Source organism: Octopus bimaculoides, chromosome Z (assembly GCF_046866305.1).
Source record: "Octopus bimaculoides isolate indiv1 chromosome Z, ASM4686630v1, whole genome shotgun sequence".
Taxonomy (NCBI): Eukaryota; Metazoa; Mollusca; class Cephalopoda; order Octopoda; family Octopodidae; genus Octopus; species Octopus bimaculoides.
In genome coordinates this window covers 49,227,676-49,245,175 of record NC_142944.1, presented here as the reverse complement: position 1 = coordinate 49,245,175, position 17,500 = coordinate 49,227,676, and the positions used below count along the sequence as shown (strand labels likewise).

Below are 17,500 nucleotides of genomic sequence, written 5' to 3'. Positions count from 1 at the left end.
TTCTTTCATGGTGCCATCCATTTTTATTTTATTTTATTTTATATTGTATATTGTATGTCATATTATATATTGTATATTCCATATTCTATACCCCACATTAGTTCTGCAGGAATATAAATAAAACATAAAAAACAGACAGTGTTGGAACTCTTTTAAGCAAAATAATATATATATATATATATATATATATATATATATATATATATATATATATATATATATATATATATATATATATATATATACATATATATATATATATACATATATATATATATATATATATATATATATATATATATATACACACATATATATACTAGTGGACGCACCCGGTAATTCCAGGAAAAGCGGGGCTCATCCCTTGGTTCCGTTCTCATAATTGTTTCGCTAATCCAGTAACAACAATACAAAGTATGTAGCCCTTTAAACGGTTTTTTATGTATTTACAGAGAATACCGAACTGTCTAACACAGGATCTTGTTCTTAGGAATTCCCAAAAAGTTATGAATACCCAAACTGTGAAGTCAGTTACGTAATAACATGAAATTAGTTACCCGATAGTAAGAATTCAAATAAAGTAGGCCCATAAAGGGCTTTAATGCGTTCCCGGAGTATATAGAAGTATATAGGAGTAAATACTAATAAGGTATACTAAAATCGTGTAGCATGTTACGTAATAACAGGCTAATCAGATATGAGATATTAAGAATTCAAAGTAAATAACTCTGAAAAGGGCTTTTATGCGATCTCAGAAAATATTATCCTTAGCGGCGCTAGTGTTGGTTCATTTAGGAATAAGTCACTAACCGAAATAAGTGGATCTATTGTTTAGGAAAATACTATTTACTTGTTTAAGGGTTGTACTGGATAAATTGCGAAAATAACTCTAACAGTTCAAATACTAAGAAATAAGCATACTCAATTTCATTTATATCAAATGATTTAGGAAAATAAATGGGTTATTTCTCTTGGCTGTTAAAATGAAATATATTAGATGTATATAAGGATCCCTTCCAGGGGCCCTATTATCGATTTTCTTTTCAACAATCTGAGTATGCCATGAAATTTCCAGACATGAGTTCTACTCACGTGTCAAGTTTCATCAAAATCGATAAAACGATGTAGAAGTTAGCTAACAACTCCACAAACACTCCCACAGATAGAATTTCCCACATATGTAGTATATATATATATATATATATATATATATATATATATATATATATATATATATATATATATATATATATATATGTATGTATGTATGGAGATAAGTATGTGTGTGTATGCATCTATGAATGTATACATACGCATATGTATATATGCACGTGTATATATATGATATGCGTAAATATATACATATATATACTTCTATGCATATCACATATGTTTGTGTATACATATATATGTGTATATATGTGTATATATATGTGCATGAGTCCGTATGTATATTTACATATCTACGTATATATTTATGATATATATATATATATACATATATATATATACCTTTAACGTCATATTAACGTCTGTTGGGTGATTGATTTCCACTACTTTGTACATTTTTCGAGCTGTCTCGCCACGTTTGGATTGTTTTACCTGTATTTCTACAATTTACAGAGGTTTGTGATAAGAACCAGTCATACTTCGTCTATATTCTTCGCTATTATGAGTAATTTACCTTCCATATTACTATAATCTCTTACATTTTCTACCTTTTCAATTATCCCTTGTATGTGTTACCTTGTCTCCTCTAGGTGTGTTTCACCTGCATTCCGATCTTCTTTGTGCATCAGGTATTTTGTTATTTCCTGCTTCTGAATTTCAAAAAGCAAATCTTTCAGATTGAGGGCTAATTTACTGATTGTTGATTGAAGGTAGACAACTCTGGCGGTTATCAATACCACAGCCACAATGAAATTGGCAAGCTAGCAGAATTATTCATACGTCGGGCAAAATGCTAAGCGGTATTTCGTCCGTATTTACGTTCTGAGTTCAAATACCGCCGAGGTCAACTTTGGCTTTCATCCTTTCGGAGTAGATAAAATAAATACCAGTGACACACTGGGGTCGGTGTAATCAACTTACCCCTCCCCCAAAATTGCTGGCCTTGTGCCAAAATTTGAAATCAATATTAGAGTCACTCTAATGTGTTCTGACGACATGCTCTGCATAACCTTTTACTCACTCTGCAAAAGGTTACACAGAAAGCTTTTCATCTTAAATATTTCTGGCAACATTTCTTGCATTTTCTCTGGTTGTGTATTCCTGGTAATTAATCAAGAAATATAAAGGATTCCTTTACAAAGGATTCTTTTCGTCTCTCATGACACTATTTTCCCCATATACAGACATAACCTATGAATGAACTTTAACGATTTGTAGTTAGTATGATGTAGTTAAGAGGATATGAAACGAAGTTGAAAGCCTGTTTAAATTAATATAATTAAGCTTCACTTTCTCTTTTCGCTTTCGTTTTAATTACAGGTGGTTAGTATCACCATTGCTATAGGAATTTCTGAAGATAGTGGCTAATTTCCAAGTTTTAGTATGTATGACCGGGATCTCTTCTCGCACTCAATCGAGTAGCGTAAATGTGGCTATGAGCATTGATACAGAAGACGCATTATAGACCGCCTATTCATTATTGTGAGCAGAAAGCTCTAAGAACGCATGCATTTGTTATCTGTGAGTTACACACCTTAGTCTCATGTTTCTTGTTACAACTAACATCATATGACATAATTTTATCCATCTCTAGGTACCTGTAGCATTTTTCATCGATCCTGGAGAAAAAATCTGGCCATTGAGTGAGTGATTACCAAACTGGATTGTATATTTCTCTCGTTTTACAACCGTTTAAGAACATATATTCTGGTCAAATTCCATCTCGACGCTCTTTGAGGTATAACCAAGTTAAAGCTTATCGTCAGACCATCGATATTTTTTGCATATATTTATTTTGTGGTCAACTACGTGAACTGAGTATTATTTTAAAGGTACATGTGTCTGTGAAAATTGGGGCATATGGCCTAGTGGTTAAGGTGTTGTTGTACTCATGAGATCGACTGATCGTGGTTTTAATTCCTAGACCGGGTGGTGCGTTGTGTTCTTGAGTAAAACACTTCATCTCACGCTGCTCTGCGATCACTTCAACGGGTGACGCACGGTACACAGTTGCACCTGTTCACGCAACGTTGGTTTGATGGGGGGGGGGGGGGGGGGCAAGGGAGAGAGAGCTAATGTGCGGCACGAACATGTGATCACTATAAAAACAAATAATTTGTGCAGGTCATTCGGCAAGAACTGTTACGAAAGACTGCCATAAAGTGGAATGGAATATATTTGAAACAGGTTCACTAAGTGTGTGTGTGTGTGTGTGTGTGTGTGTGTGTGTGCGTGTGGTAAATTCGATACAAAGCAAATGTTGTGAGCAGGTGGGGGGTGATTTTTTACGAGAACACTGCTTTCAGAAGTATCGTTATGGGGAGAAGAAAAATTCCATAAATTCGTTAGAGATTCTTTGGACAAGGAACGAAAGGGTCATTTGCAATTTAGGAATCTGGAGGGGTTTTGAGCTATGGGATTAGCAGAAGCATCATTTGCATTTCAGGCGATGGTTTCGAAGCAGTCGTCGTACTGAGTTGAGGTGATTCTCTTTATTTCTTACTTCAAGCACCTCAACTCCGAATATGACTCCACGCATACTCGAACGATCACTCAGTCTTAACTCTTTCCTCTTTTTCAATGAACAGGCACAGGCTTAGCTGCGTGGTAAGAAGTTTGCTTCCTAACAACACGGTTCCGGGTTCAGTCCCGCTGCGTAGCATCTTGGGCAAGTGTCTTTTGTATAACTTCGGACCGACTAAAGCCTTGTTAATGGATTTGGTAGACGGAAACAGAAAGAAGCCCGTCATTTATACATGTGTGTGTGTATGTATGTGTGTGCTGCATCTGTGTCTGTCCCCCACCACCACTTGACAACAGGTATTGGCGTGTTTACATTCCCGTAACGTACCGGTTCGTCAATAGATACTGATAGAGTAAGCACCAAGCTTCAAAAAGAAAAAAGTACTGGGGCTGATTCATTCAACTAAAAATTCTTCAGAGCAGTGCCCCAGCATGACTGAAGTCTAATGACTAAAATAAGAAAGTAAAAAAAAAATATAAAAGACAATAAGTACACTGGTACGTAAACGACAACATGATGCAAACACAATCGAAAGGTTTAGCAAAACTAAAGCACATCTAATGCTGGTACAGGAAAAACCAGCACCCAAACCTCACCAAACGTAAAACGTTCTCTCACACAGAGGCTACCGATATAATACACGAATTTAATTAACCACGTAACAGTTGCTAATATAAGGATGTAACCTAAATTTGTGAAACCTGTACCTGTCTCAATAAATAGCTGACCCTGTATTTCAGAACAAGCTGGAGCACTGATAACACAAGTAAGATCAATTGAATAAAATTTCTAGAGAATATAGAACGAGGTGTATTGGAGCGTATTGGAATGGACCCTTTAAGTCAACTGGGTGAAAGGAACAGATATGCCTCAGTCAAAATAGATTCCTTCAGTTAAGTTCTAATCAGTTGGTATGCAGAGGCTGATTATTGCCCTCACACAATTTTTAACTAATCTATCACATTGGAGTTATTTACGTTGCTTAATGTCATTAGATTTTAAAGGTCTCTAGAAGGAAATATTGGTCTAATTGCGTGAATCATCACGGATAATCGAGGTATTGCAATACATGTGAGAGAACTTAACAGTTCATTCATATTGTTATATTATATTATCAGTTGCTCTAGATTTCTCTGCCTCTCTCCCTCCTTCATCTTTTCCGCTCGCTTCACCCTCGACTTCACCCACTACTCCTCCTTAATTTCATTCATCTTTACTTCTACATCTATCACTCTGCATCTCTCTCCTACCACTTCCTGTTCACGCGTGAAGCTACCGTGTTCCTGCATTTCTTATCAGTTGCAGCCAGCTTTTTTTTTTAACTTAGAGGATGTAAAACTCCACTGTTCCTTATTAGTTCATCTCCTGTCAACTTTACCCTGACAAAGAACTCTGTCTGAAACGTCCGATTTTCCTACTCCCTTCAGGAGATTCACTATACGCTTTTTATCGATTTTACTATATGCGCGCGCGCGCATGTGCGTGTGTGTGTGCGTGCGCGTGCGTGTGTGTGTGTATGTATGTATGTATGTATATATGTATGTATGTGTACGTGTTGGCGGTGGTTCTGAAGGTGCATAGCTCAGTAGTTAGATGTCGGGTTTACAATCGTGAGGTTGTGACTTCGATTCCCGGACTGAGCTATGTGTTGTGTTCTTGATCAAGACACTTTATTTCACGTTGCTCCAGTTCACTCAGCCGTGAAAATGAAATGCAACGTCACTGGTGTCAAGCCGTATCGGCACCTTTGCCTTTTCCATGGATAACATCGGTGGCATGGAGAGGGGAAGCCGGTATGCATGGTCAACTACCGGTCTTCCACAAACGACCTCGCTCGGACTTATGCCTCAGAAGGAGACTTTCCAGGTGCAATCTAAAAGTCATTCATAACCGAAGGGGGTCAATTACCCTATATATGTATGTGTGTGTGTATATATATATATATGTGTGTGTGTATATATATATATATATATATTTATATATATATATATATATATATATATATATATATATATATATATATATATATATATATATATATATATATATATATATATATATATATATACGTATATATATGTATAAATGTATACAGTAATCGCAATCAGTCGAAATGTTTTTATTTGAAATCACTCTACTATATGTGTGTGTGTGTGTGTGTCTGTGTCTGTGTGCGCGCGTGCATGCGTGTGTGATTGTGTGTGTGTGAGTGTGTACGTGTGTGTGTGTGTGTGTGTGTGTGAGTGTACGCGTGTGTATGTATGTGTGTGCATATATACGTGTACGTGTGTGTATTATATATATTATATACATATAGTTATATACTACATATGTATATGTATACATATATAGATGTATGCATATGTATTATGTGTATATATATATATTAATATATATATATATACATACATACATACATATATATATATATATATATATATATAAAGAGAGAGAGAGAGAGAGAGAGAGAGAGGGAGAGAGAGGCAAAATTGCTAATAAGCCACCTTTTTACTTATATATATATAAATATATATATATATATATATATATATATATATATATATATATATATATATATATATATATATATATATATGTGGGGGGGGGGGGTAGAGTGTTAGGTGTGATGTACAGAAGTAAATATTGAAAAAAAAGTCGTCAGAATTTTGGAATAACTTCTTTCATTTATTGTATACATATATTAGCGCTTTCGTTCGTCTTTCGAACTTTTCAAATATAACTGAAGATACAGAAATCTAGCTTATTTATATAAAAACAGGTGTTTTTGGGGGGGGGGGAGGGGGGTTGTTTATAACAGAACATTGTTTTGTTTTTTTGTTTTTTTGGGGTGAGGCTTTGGAGACAAGGAAGATGTATAAGCAAATAGATAGATAGATAGGTAGACAGAGAGATAGATAGATAGAGAGACAGATAGATAGACTGATAGTCAGACAGATAGAGAGATGGATGTGGTAAAAGAGAGAGAGAGAGAGAGAGAGAGAGAGAGAGAGAGAGAAGGGCCATTGTATTGAATTTATATATATACATATATATATATATATATATATATAAACAAATAGTAAATGAGTATATGCATATATACGTACAGGTATGTGCATACCGACATCCACCTGTATGTATAGGTGCATATCTGGGTACAGGACATTGCAAACAAACGTAGACGAGAACACACGAGCCACATAGAGAACATTCTCCTTCATCAGCCACCCACGTTTTAACACCGGCGTTTCGACGAGCTTGTATATATATATATATGCGCGTTGAAAAATTTTACATAAATGATGCGAACTGATAAAGCTATCTGTCTGCCTGTCTGTAAAGAAACGAGTTATTAAGCTGCTTGTATAAAATTGCCTTAAAGTTCATTCAACCTCGAACAGACCCGATAAGTATCTCCTCTCTTTACATTATCTATTTAGGTTAATAAGTAGTTTAGCAGTCCACACGTTGTCTGAAAAGAGCCTCATGTCTGCCCGCCTGCCTGCCTGCCTGCCTGCCTGCCTGCCTGCTTGCCTGCCTGCCTGCTTGACATATTTTACAAAGCCAAAATGGAGGCTTCTACTCGGTTGCCCTAACCTAGTGGTTCTCAACCATTTAAAAAATCTTTTACCTAATGGGGCCTTTTTGATTCCTATTTTACCAAGGTAGACCCCCATACCCATTCCATGTTTAAAAAAAAAATCCCCATTCTATTTTTATAGATATTAGCAATTGCATACAAAAAAGAAATGTTAAAATATTTTTTATATTGCAGAAGTATAACCAATTTATAGCATATAAATTTTAACAAAATCTTACGTAGACTCCCCCACGCAAGGTCATATGCACTCACAAGACTCACATGGACCCGATTGAGAACCACTGCTTTAACCGAGCGAAATAATATCCAAATATCCCTCAAATCACAGCATGCTTTCTATAACAAAAAATGTGGGTCACACTAGATAATAAACTTCGGTATATACATAGAATACTAGAATAAAAGCAGAGATTGTCCTAATTAGACTGTCTTTGATCATAGATCTGCTCGATCATTCTGACCTAGAGCTTAATAACATAATGTCTTCTACTGTACCTTAAGAGATCGATAGCGTCGGATTAGTAGTGTCATTAAAGCTGTTTCGTAAGGAGAGCGTAGTAATAGTTTAATATTTTGGTTATGGCGTGGGTTACTTCAGAAGTTAGCGTAACAATGCGACAAATGAATAGAATTTACAATAATTTTTTCTTTAAAATTTCATTGGAATACATGTATGTATGTATGTATGTATGTCCTTACCTTCGAAACGCGGATTAGATAAAAAAAAAAAGGGGGACAACTGATGAAGGGAATGTTCTTTACGTTGCTTGTCTCGTTTCTCTGTTTGTTTCTTTCTTTCGTGTTGTTCGAAAAATGTTCGTTTTCTATGTTTTTGTTTTTTATGTTCTCGTTTCTGATTTTGTTCACTTTTTTTTTTGGTGTCCTGTACCCATATATGCATGTATATATACATATATATGTAGGTATGTACATATATGTATGTATATATGCATATATTTATATATTTATATTATGTATGTATATATGTATGTATGTATGTATGCATGTATGTATAGGCACAGGTATGGCTGTGTGATAAGAGGTTTTTTCAGAGTCATATAGTTTCGAGTTCAGTCCCGCTGCGTGGTACCTTGGGCAAGTGCCTCCTGTTATAGCCTCGGGCCAATCAAAGCCTTGTGAATAGATTTGGAAGACTGAAACATGTATGTGCGTGCGCGCGCGAGTATATGTTTGTGTGTGTGAGTGTGTGTATGTCTTTGTGTCTGTGTTTGTCCTCTACCATCGCTTGACAACCTGTGTTAGTTCCTATAACCTAGCTGTTCGACTAAAGAGAATGATAGAATAAGTATCAGCTCTTTGCATCCTAACAACATCGGAGACACTCGTGCCAAACTGGCTCAATCTGTGTCAGAGATCTTTGCTTTGGACAATACCGGTGGTGTTGTTAAGAAAGAATTACATACCTGAGCAACAATAGGCTCGGGAATAGGTGGTGCATGGGGTACAATAGCACTCCCTCTTGAAAAACTTCATTGCTAGAACGAATGAATGTAGAAATATTTTTGGACTGATTTGAAACACTACTTTTCCATTATTGGATTTCTGATTCGATTGACGAACAAATATTATCATAATCATCATTATTATTATTATTATTATTATTATTATTATTATTATTATTATTATTATTATTATCAAAGCAGTGAGCTGGCAGAATCGTTAGCAAGCGGCATTTCGTCCGTCATTACGTTCTGAGATCAAATTTCCCCGAGGTCGACTTTACCTTTCATCCTTTCAGGGTCGATAAATCAAGTATCAGTTGAGTACCGGAATCGATGTTATTTGACTTACCCCCTCTCCAAAATTTCAGGCCTTGTGCCTTTAATAGAAAGGATTATTATTGTTATTGTAGTTGTTTTGTTATTAACATTAGACATGTTAGTAAATAATTTTGAACCTGGATTCGCGTCTCCTGAGCAAACTTCGTTTCTGCAATTACGAGGGCAACAGTCAGCTTGCTCCGGTCTGTATATATATATGTATATATGTAGTTCAATGGGCAATCTAGACTGTTGAAGGTCGTACATTATGTATGTAGGTCGACTGACAGAATCGATGGAGCGACAGACGAATGCCTTGAGGTATTTATTTCGTCTCTTTGTGTTTTGATTTAATCTTTCCTGAGTTCAAGATCAGTCAGCACCAGTCAAATACTTGTTTCATTTCTTCCCTTGTGTTTCTCCACCCCCTCTCTCTCTCTCTCTCGCTCTCTCTCTCACACACACACTCACACACACACGCACATGCACACGCACACACACTGAGAACTGGATTCACTGCGTTGTGTGCGAGTAGTAGAGAGACGCTCTCAGGAGTCCTTTCCTTCAAGAAATAAAAGAGGCTTGAATTAGGGGTTAGCAACTTCTTTTCATTCAGGGGAACATGACGGGCATGAATGGCTCGACGTGTTATGCATCACGGAACATTGAACGTCATACTCTAATGCACACACACACACACACACACACACACACACACACACACACACACACACACACACACACACATCGCTTTCTCTCAGTCTTTCCCTCTCTCCTCAAAAAACACACCAATGCACATACATACAAATGTACAGCCACTGACACGAAGGCATTCGTTATTTTTGCATTCATAATTAGTGAATTAACATAACAGTGACGACACTAATTACTGTAAATAACGTTTCTAAGTTATTCAGTTTCCAAACAATCCTGTTACCCTGCTACAAATATGCAATTGTGGAGGCAGAAACGGTTGAGTGGTTTATAAGTTCACTTTACAATCACAAAGTAGAGATGCGCAACTTATTGGTTAAGATGTTACACCTATAATCGTTACATTGTGATTTCGAATCTTGAGCCGGCCGATGCATTATGGTTCTTGAGCAAAATACGTCATTTCACGTTGCTCCAGTCCACTCAACTGGCAAAAACAAGTATTGTAGTGATGGACCATTGTCCCATCCAGTAGGGAATATATATGTACGAAAAGAAACAAAGAAAAACTGAGATTTTAGTAAACAATAATTTATTCTTTTCGTACACAAGAAATGATAGTTGTTACTACGAACGACAAAACGTCGAGAGTTTCTATTCTTGGTTTTGGTTCTAACAGCAAATAAAATGTAGTTAATAGCTTGTCGTCTGCTAACTTCTAATATCGTTCGTCCTCTGACTGTTCATTGCCTTTGTGTCGTCAGCTACTATCCGCCGTCTCTGTTGGTCAACTCCTACCGTGTCTGTCGAACCTCTCTTTCTCTCTCTCTCTCTCCATCTCTCTTTCTTTCTCTCTCTTTCTCCCCCCTCTCTCTCTGTTCAGTGTTCACGACGTACTGACTTTATACTGATTGACAAGCTCAGGTGGAAGAGCACCAAAAGAAAAAGAAAAATAATCATTGCCAGAACAAGTTCGATGAAAAGCCGTGATTCTTTTCTTTTTTTTATTCTTTTATTTAGTTTCAGTCGTTTGACTGCGCCCATGCTGGAGCACCGCCTTTTAGCTGAAGAAATCGACTCCAAGACTTATTCTTCGTAAGCCTGGTACTTATCTAATCGCTCTGTTTTACGAAACCACTAAGTTACGGGGACGTAAACACACCAACATCGGTTATCAAGTGATGGTGGGAGGACAGACACAGACACACAAACACATACATATATATATGCGACGGGCTTCTTTCAGTTTCCGTCTGCCAAATCCACTCACAAGACTTTGGTCGGCCCGAGGCTATAGTAAAAGACACGTGCCCAAGGTGTCACGCAGTGGGACTGAACCCGGAACCATGTGGTTGGGAAGCCAGCTACTTACCACACAGCCACGTTGATCACGTGGGCAATATTCTAGCAATTATGTTATCGGGCGATTGCTGAATATTCCTGCTACATCTGTATTCCCAGAAAATCCGGGAAACCAGCCCTATTAGTTTATATGACTTGGGAAGGAAATTTTAGCTTTCATGAAATCACGCGATATCGGGTCTGATTCCACTGCGTGGAATTTTCTATAACTTCAAGTATCATTTTCTATATACCCGCACCGATTCAAGCGTTGTGAGTGAAATTGGGTCGATGGAAACTGCATGGAATCCCATCATACAGATTATACCTATAATTCAAAAGGCAAAACCTTGATACACTGTGTCACGCCCATACACTGTGTCACGCTCATACGCTGTACCACGGTCATACGCTGTGTTACGCTCATCGCTATATTAAGCTCATACGCTGCCACGCCCATACATTGTCTCACGCTCATACACTGTGTAACTGTCATTTACGTTAAGGTTTCGTGACCTTGTGGTTAAGAATTATGTTCTAGCAATCACGAAGTTTCGGGTTCGAACTGACAAAGTGGAATCTTGGATATGTGTCTTTTGCTCTGGTTTCGAGTCGACCCAAGTTATCTGAGTGAAACTGAATAAATATAAATTATGTGGGGGACTATCAGATGGATTATAGCTGTAATGCAAAGCCCATCTTTGTTACATTGCATCACATGTATAATAACAGATTAGGTTAATTATGCACATATCCGTGGAATACTCAACCACTTCATCCTTTATCTTTTAATTGTTTCAGTCATGAGACTACAGCCATTTTGGGAGCACTATATTGAAGAATCGACTCCAATATTATTTGTTTATTTATTTATTGAGTTTAGTTCTTATTCTATTGATGTCTTTTGCCGAATCGCTAAGTTATAGGGACGTAAACATACCAACATTGGTTGTCAATTAGTGGTGGGGGAGGATAAACAAAGACACACACACACACACACACACACACACACACACACACACACACACACACACACACACACACACAACAAATATATATATATATATATATATATATATATACATACACGACGGGATACTTTCAGTTTCCGTTTACCAAATCCACTCAAGAGGCTTTGGTCGACCCGAAGCTATAGCAAAAGACACTTGCCCGAGGTACCACGCAGTGGGACTGAATCCGGAGCTATGTGGTTGTGAAGCAAACTTCTTACCACATAGCCACACTTCAATCGGACGTTCAGTCGATCGAACAACCAAATGTTTATTGTCGAGACCAACAAAGGATCCAGTGTTGTACAATTACAGAATTCTTTCATCACTACTTCCACAACGACAGAAAAAACTATGTTTTGCTGATGAGGTCATAGTAAGAATGGAGAATGTCTTCAGCTGCATCTTGTACTTAAAAAGGAAATCGTATCAGTTATTCTTAGTTTTTGTTTTTCTCGGTGCATATTTATTGTTCGTCAGCTTTTTAAAAGTTTGATACATTAGACATATTAGCACTAACGCCATAAGAATTGAGAAACTTCGAAGGGATGCCAAATAATTCGCTTTTAACTGTAGAACTCGGAAGCGATACAACTATAAATGGTAGCATGTAAAAATTGGGTTAAAAACCCCATTTGGATCGAAAAAGACGAAGGCTGAAATGAATTATGTTAACACTAATTTATCTACTGTTGCTTTCATCAAAACCCACTTTTGATCCTGGTTTTCTCTGAAAAATTCCCCTTTCATCATAGCCAACCAATCTACAATATCTTACATTTATTTAGTGATTCATATTAATTTCCTCGCCGCTATATTCAGCAAATACAAAATAAACTGTTTTGCTGATGGCATCAGAATACGATCGAAAACTGCTTGGAGTTATTACACCGAATGATCCGGAAAATAGAAACAAATATTCATAATTGATTAATATATTTTGGATACCCGCTCCTACTTTTTACTTAGCGCTCTAATAGTCCAAGTATAAAATACGTTAACATTAAGGCTAAGATTAAATAGTTTAATGATTAACTGTGAAGATGCATGAAACAGTTTGAAAATAACTGGTTTTAGAATATAGTGGACATATATTCTTTACTCTTTTACTTGTTTCAGTCATTTGACTGCGGTCATGCTGGAGCACCACCTTTAGTCGAGCAGGACGTATTCTTCATAAGCCTAGTACTTATTCTACCGGTCTCTTTTTGCCGAACCGCTATGTTACGGGGACATAAACACACCAGCATCGGTTGTCATGCGATGTTGGTGGGGGCGGCAAACACAGACACACAAACACACAACACATATATATATACATATATACGACAGGCTTCTTTCAGTTTCCGTCTACCAAATCCACTCACAAGGCTTTGGTCGGCCCGAGGCTATAGTAGAAGACACTTGCCCAAGGTGCCACGCAGTGGGACTGAACCCGGAACCATGTGGCTGGTAAGCAAGTTACTTACCACACAGCCACTCCTAACCCTACCTACTTCACTGCGCTAAATCATGCATGTGAAGGCACGCGGTTTGTTGGCAGGCTGTCGAACTCACGATCATATGATAGCTGGTTCGATTCCCGGGCCGATAGGTAGATTGTGTCCTTGATCAAACCACTTTATTTCACGTTATCCCATTTCACGTTACTCCATTTCACCACGGAACTGATAATGAACCAAATCCGTTGTAGAGTGACACCTCACAGACTATTCGCCCCAAATCTTGCATACGGTATATATATCAATGATCATTGACGAATCAGCATGTTTATTTCGAAATTAATCCGTCCATACATTGATAAGTGTAGCTACGGCTATGTTTTACTTAGGTCAAAATTATACCAAATCATTACCCCGACCCAGAAACAACTGTCCTACGCTTCTCTAAACAACAATTCTTAATCTTAGTCTTAAACAGTTTCACTAACCGTAAGTATAACCCTAAACCATAACAGCAAAGCTAACAAACGCACAATGATTCACGGATATATTTTCGTTTTATTTTTCGGCGTGCTGAGTAAGCTGTTTGTTTACATGGCGTAAAAACTAACGAATGACCCCCTTAAACATTCGCAAACATCAAACGTATGGTAATAATCACTTATACAAATACACGAAATTAAACTTACGCAAACGAACTCAAGCTTCTCTCTGTATCCCTCTCTCCCCCCTCTTTCCTCCTCCTCCTCTCTTTCTCTCTCTCTCTCTATCACACATGCTCAAATACAAGCACGCACGCACGCACGCACACAAACACCTATACATATATACAGACACACGTTGACAAACTCGTATCTCGCACAATGTATACACGCATTTATATATTTATATTCTATCTTTCCATCTTCTACTTGTTTCAGTCATTGGAGTGCGGCCATGCTGGGGCATCGCCTCAAAGGGTTTTAATCGAACAGATTGCCCTCGGTGTTTAAATTGTAAACATGTCACGGATTGTATCGATGTCTTTTTGCTGCACCGCTGTGGTACAGAGACGTAAAAAACCCAACACTAGTTGGCAAACGTGGGGTGGAGGACAAACACAAGCATGCACAGAGACACCCCACTCTCTCTATATATATACATATATATACATATATATATGTATGTATATATGTATATATATATATATATATATATATATATATATATATATATATATATATATATATGTATATATATATATATATATATATATATATATATATATATATATATATATATATATATGTGTGTGTGTGTGTGTGTGTGTGTGTATATATATATATATATATATTTATATATATGGGAGAATATACAAATAATAACAACAGACGAGGACAGGTGGTGTAAATAACAAAAGGATGTATTAGTATGACGCTCGGGTATACGGAAAGTCTTTGACGTTTCGAGCTACGCTCTTCAACAGAAAGAATACGGAGACAAGGCACATGGCTCAGTGGATAGACCATTGAGCTCACATTCATGAGGTAGTGAGTTCGATTCCCGGACCGGGCTATGTGTTGTGTTTATTTCACATTGCTCCAGTTCACTCAGCTGTAAGAAACGGGATCTTTATGGTTTTCGTCACTGTTTACAATTATCTTTAAAAAAAAAAAAAGTTCATAGGCACAGGAGTGGCTGTGTGGTAAGTAGCTTGCTTACTAACCACATGGTTCCGGGTTCAGTCCCACTGCGTGGCACCTTGGGCAATTGTATTTTCATTGGTGGCAGAAACTTGCAGGAACTCCGAAACTGTTCAGATTGATCCACATCTTCCTCCTGCTTTCCCTCCTTCATCTGCTTCTCCTCCTCCTTCTGCTTCTCCTCCTCCTGCGCCTCCTGCTGCTCCTTCTCTTGATCCTGCTTCTGCTGCTCCTGCACACCTCCTCCTTTCCCTCCTCCCACTTCTTCTTCTTCTTCTTCTTCTTCTTCTTCTTCTTCTTCTTCTTCTTCTTCTTCTTCTTCTTCTTCTTACTTGTTTTGCTGTCGTTGTTGCGGTCAAGGATGTTTTTATGAGTAGCTGCAGCACCGTTTGACATGTACTGCATTGTGGTGCCTCATCCAGCGCTTGTAGAGAATTAGTAGTTATTAGGGGCTGAAATATTTTTCTAGGTTTCAAAAGGAAGTTCAGTCTTTGAGATGTAGTCTTAGCTAAGTTCATGATACGTGTTTGCCAGGATAGATCTTCAAAGATGGTGAGGTCATGGTCTTTAAAAATAAATATAGAGAGAGCCTTGAGAGTTCTTGTAGTGGTAGTGAGTGATTTATATTTAATGGAAGTGAGGTACGATGCTTTTGACAAGTAAAGTAATTGTGTTCCAGTAAAACCGAAAAAGATAACACTCTATTGAAGGTTGTTTCAGAGTTCTTTGCAAATGGAATCAGTGCAGATATGCTGTGATGTGTTTAGGTTACATACTAATAGCTCTCGGGTGCGGAAGATTAGGGAGAGGTGAACGGTGATATCATTTGCACAGGAGTGGACATTGTTAGAAGTGACAGCAAGTATTTCGTCGACATAAAGGAAGGAAAATTTAGCAAGTAAAAAAACGTTTCTTAGGGCCCCACCTCAGTTGAAAGAGTGTAGGTCATAACGATCTCAGTCATTATTAACGTTTATAGTGCGATAAGACAAAGCCACCAAATTTTAAGAGGCGAAAGAAGGAGAAATTTCAAACGTGGGTTATTTTGCCAGTAGAATCTCATGCCAGAAACAGATGATTGTTTTTCTCATGTCAAGTGCAACAATTCGAATTTTCCCAGGTCGATGCTGAGTGATGTAGGAGAGTAGAACTTCAGTAGATCTGTTAAATGCTATACTGTTCGTCGGTCGTTTAAGACAAAGAGGGAGTGAATGTGTTGGAGAAGGTTGTTAATGGCTGTCTCCTTCATCTTTAAAATGTTGAAAGAGAGCGTAATAGGAAGATAGATGAATGCTTCGGGGGTGGAGGGTCACCCTTCTTCGTAATGAAACACAGTGTAATGTATGACCAAGGATTGTTTGTGTAAATAGGGTGAAACATATACTTCAAGGTACTTAAGTTCAAAATCTCCAATTTATCGATTTTCTAGTCAGGTTCACTGATATGCAGCTAATAGTATTCCCCCTGTATTAAGAAGGCATCGCAAAAACTGGAGATATTTCTAGGTATGCATTATTATGTTGTTGTTGTCACTATTGTTTAGTTCCAGATCATCCCTAAAGCAACAAATCCATGATCAAAGGTTACTCCAGTCATGAGCATTCAGTTATTAATTCGTACGTGGTATGTGTGCGTGTGTGTTCCATTGTGTGTTATTTTCTGTCGCAGTCTTGATTCCTTCCTACTGCGCGGAATCTTCATTCATAGCCTCGATTCGATCTAATACCAAAGTTATGTATCAGGCAGTGTGCTGGCAGAATCGTTAGCACATCGAACATAATACTTAGCGAAATTTCCTCGAGGCTCTTTACGTTCCGAGTTCGAATTCCGCCGAAGTCGAGTTTACATTTCTTCTTTTTGAGGGCCGGTAAAATAAGTATCAGTTGAGCACTGGTGTCGATGTAATTTGTCTGACCCTTTCCGCCATGATTTCAACCTTGTGCCGATAGTAGAAAGAAACTGCTTTGATGGGAATTTTGTTAAGGTCTATCGGATAGGGGTGCAACATGTTTTTGTGTGGCAGACATTCTCAGACATACGGGTGCCATAAGAGGTGTTGGCCTCAAACCAGGAAATAACTCGATGCTCTAACACATTACTTTCCAAAATGCTGTAACTCATGACAATGCTTCTTTCTCTCATTTCCCCTTCACCAGTCTAGGTGGCCTATATAAAGGTCATACAAGACCATACGCGCCATTTTTGCTCTTCTAAGTTCGGTCTTCTCTTACTCTTCTGACATTTTATCGTCTAGTTAGGAGAAAAAAAATCAAGAGGAAAGAGCTCTGATTAATA

General features: G+C 37.6%; 1 pseudogene; it reads right to left on the bottom strand.

The window, feature by feature from the left end:
• LOC149132241 (uncharacterized) overlaps positions 1-17,500 on the bottom strand; it is a 152,617-nt pseudogene that overhangs the window by 123,759 nt on the left and 11,358 nt on the right.